Raw genomic sequence first — 4,356 nt, 5'->3', positions numbered from 1 at the left:
TATGCTTTCCAGAAATTCTACGTCATTTCTGATCAACAATATGTCAACATATACTTATCAGAAATTCTATAGTGCTCCCACTCACTTCTTTGGAAATACAAGTTTCTCATAAACTTTGTATAAACCCAAAATCTTTGATCATCATCAAAGCATACATTCCAACTCCGAGATGCTTACTCCAGTCCTTAGAAGGATTGCTGGAGCTTTGCATACTTATTAGCATCTTTCAGGATTGACAAAAACCTTCCAGTTGTATCATATACAACCTTTCCTCAAGAAAATCGTCGAGGAAACAATGTTTTGACATCCTATCTGCAAGATTTCATAAATAATGCAGTAATCGCTAATATAATTCCAACAGACTCTTAGCATCGCTACGAGTGAGAAAGTCTCACCGTAGTCAACTCCTTGAACTTGTCGGGAAACACCTTAACGACAAGTCGAGCTTTCTTAATGGTGACACTTACCATCATTGTCTGTCTTCCTTTTAAAATCCATTTGTACTCAATAGCATTACGACCATCGAGCCGTTCTGCCAAAGTCTACACTTTGTTTTCATACATGGATCCTCTCTCGGATTATATGGCCTCGAGCCATTTATCAGAATCCGGGCCCACCATCGCTTCTCCATAGCTCGTAGGTTCATTGTTGTCTAGCAACATGACTTCCAAGACAGGATTACGTACCACTCTGAAGTAGTGCGCATCCTTGTCATCCCACGAGGTTTGGTAGTGACTTGATCTGAAGTTTCATGATCACTATCATAAGCTTCCACTTCAATTGGTGTAGGTGCCACAGGAACAACTTCCTGTGCCCTGCCACACACTAGTTGAAGAGACGGTTCAATAACCTCATCAAGTCTCCACCATCCTTCCACTCAATTCTTTCAAGAGAAACTTTTCCTCGAGAAAGGACCCGATTCTAGAAACAATCCCTTATTGCTTTCGGATCTGAGACAGGAGGTATACCCAACTGTTTTGGGTGTCCTATGAAGATGCATTTATCCGCTTTGGGTTCGAGCTTATCAACCTGAAACTTTTTCACATAAGCGTCGCAGCCCCAAACTTTTAAGAAATGACAGCTTAGGTTTCTCTAAACCATAGTTCATACGGTGTCATCTCATCGGAATTACATGGTGCCCTATTTAAAGTGAATGTGGTTGTCTCTAATGCCTAACCCATAAATTATTGTGGTAATTTGATAAGAGACATCATGGTATGCATCATATCCAATAGGGTGCAGTTATGATGTTCGGACGCACCATCACATCATGGTGTTCCAGGCTGTATTAGTAGTGAAACAATTTCCACAATGTCTTAATTCTATGCCAAACTCGTAATTCAGATATTCATCTCTACGATCATATCATAGACATTTTATCCTCTTGTCACGACGATGTTCAACTTCACTCTGAAATTACTTGAACCTTTCAATAATCCAGACTCATGATTTATCAAGTAAATATACTCAAAACGTCTGTGAAGTAAGAACATAACGATATCCACTACATGCCTCAGCACTCATTGGATTGCACACATCAAAATGTATTACTTCCAACAAGTTGCTTTCTAGTTCCATTTTACTGAAACCGAGGCTTTCAGTCATCTTGCCCATGTGGTATGATTTGCATGTCTCAAGTGATTCAAAATCAAGTGAGTCAAAACGGTCCATTTGCATGGAGTTTCTTCATGCATATACACCAATAGACATGGTTCACATGTCTCAAACTTTTCAAAAACGAGTGAGCCCAAAGATCCATCAACATGGAGCTTCTTCATGCGTTTTATACCGATATGACTTACGTGGCAGTGCCACAAGTAGGTGGTACTATCATTACTATCTTTTGGCATGAACATGTGTATCACTACGATCGAGATTCAATAAACCATTCATTTTAGGTGTAAGACCATTGAAGGTATTATTCAAATAAACAGAGTAACCATTATTCTCCTTAAATGAATAACCGTATTGCGATAGACATAATCCAATCATGTCTATGCTCAACGCAAATACCAATCTCGATGGTAGAGGGAGCGTGCGATGCTTGATCATATCAACATTGAGAACACTTCCAACACATATCGTCAGCTCACCTTTAGCTAGTCTCCGTTTATTCCGTAGCTTTTATTTCGAGTTACTAACACTTAGCAACCGAACCGGTATCTAATACCCTGGTGCTACTAGGAGTACTAGTAAAGTACACATTAACATAATGTATATCCAATATACTTCCATCGACCTTGCCAGCCTTCTAATCTACCAAGTATCTAGGGTAATTCTGCTCCAGTGGCTGTTCCCTTTATTACAGAAGCACTTAGTCTCGGGTTTGGGTTCAACCTTGGGTTTCTTCACTAGAGCAGCAGCTAAATTGCCGTTTTATGAAGTATCCCTTCGTGCCCTTGCCCTTCTTGAAACTAGTGGTTTCACCAACCATCAACAATTGATGCTCCTTCTTGATTTCTACTTTTGTGGTGTCAAACATCACGAACATCTCAAGGATCATCATACATGTCCCCGATATATTATAGTTCATCACGAAGCTCTAGCAGCTTGGTGGTAATGACTTCGGAGAAACATCACTATCTTATCTGGAAGATCAACTCCCACTTGATTCAAATGATTGTTGTACTCAGACAATCCGAGCACAAGCTCAACAATTGAGCTTTTCTCCTTAGTTTGCAGGTTAAGAAAATCGTCGGAGGTCTTATACCTCTTGACGTGGGCACGAGCCTGAAATTCCAATTTCAGCCCTCAAAACATCTCATATGTTTCGTGACGTTTCAAAAACGTCTTTGGTGCCTCAACTCTAAACCGTTTAACTGAACTATCATGTAGTTATCAAAACGTGTATGTCAGATGTTCGCAACATCCACAGACAACGTTCGAGGTTTAGCACACTGAGCGGTGCATTAAGGACATAAGCCTTCTAAGAAGCAATGAGGACAATCCTCAGTTTACGGACCTAGTCCGCATAATTGCTACTATCAACTTTCAACTAATTTTTCTCTAGGAACATATCTAAACAGTAGAACTGAAACGCGAGCTACGACATAATTTGCAAAATCCTTTTTGACTATGTTCAGGATAATTAAGTTCATCTTATGAACTCCCACTCAGATAGACATCCCTCTAGTCATCTAAGTGATTACATGATCGAAGTCAACTAGGCCGTGTCCGATCAACACGTGAGACGGACTAGTCAACGTCGGTGAACATCTTCATGTTGATCGTATCTTCTATGCGACTCATGCTCGACCTTTCGGTCTTCTGTGTTCCGAGGCCATGTCTGTACATGCTAGGCTCGTCAAGTTAACCCTAAGTGTTTTTGCATGTGTAAAACTGTCTTACACCCGTTGTATGTGAACGTAAGGATCTATCACACCCGATCAACACGTGGTGCTTTGAAACGACGAACTGTAGCAACGGTGCACAGTTAGGGGAGAACACTTCTTGAAATTGTTGTAAGGGATCATCTTATTTACTACCGTCGTTCTAAGAAAATAAGATGTATAAACATGATAAACATCACATGCAATCAAATAGTGACATGATATGGCCATTATCATATTGCTCCTTTTGATCTCCATCTTCGGGGCTCCATGATCATCATCGTCACCGGCATGACACCATGATCTCCATCATCATGATCTCCATCATCGTGTCTTCATGAAGTTGTCACGTCATCTATTACTTCTACTACTACAGCTAACAGTTAGCAATAAAGTAAAGTAATTACATGACGTTTATGTTGACACGCAGGTCATAAATAAATAAAGACAACTCCTATGGCTCCTGCCGGTTGTCATACTCATTGACATGCAAGTCGTGATTCCTATTACAAGAACATGATCAATCTCATACATCACATATATCATTCATCACATCCTTTGGCCATATCACATCACATAGCATACCCTGCAAAAACAAGTTAGACGTCCTCTAATTGTTGTTTGCATGTTTTACGTGGCTGCTATGGGTTTCTAGCAAGAACGTTTCTTACCTACGCAAAGACCACAACGTGATATGCCAATTGCTATTTACCCTTCATAAGGACCCTTTTCATCGAATCCGATCCGACTAAAGTGGGAGAGACAGACACCCGCTAGCCACCTTATGCAACTAGTGCATGTCAGTCGGTGGAACCAGTCTCACGTAAGAGTACGTGTAAGGTCGGTCCGGGCCGCTTCATCCCACGATGCCGCCGAATCAAGATTGGACTAGTAACGGCAAGCATATTGAACAAAATCAACGCCCACAACTACTTTGTGTTCTACTCGTGCATAGAAACTACGCATAGACCTAGCTCATGATGCCACTGTTGGGGAACGTAGCAGAAATTCAAAATTTTCCTACGTG

This window comes from Triticum urartu, chromosome 6, assembly GCF_003073215.2.
Source record: "Triticum urartu cultivar G1812 chromosome 6, Tu2.1, whole genome shotgun sequence".
NCBI classification, from domain to species: domain Eukaryota; kingdom Viridiplantae; phylum Streptophyta; class Magnoliopsida; order Poales; family Poaceae; genus Triticum; species Triticum urartu.
The sequence above is the reverse complement of the archived record's forward strand: the minus strand, read 5'-3'. Positions refer to the sequence as shown.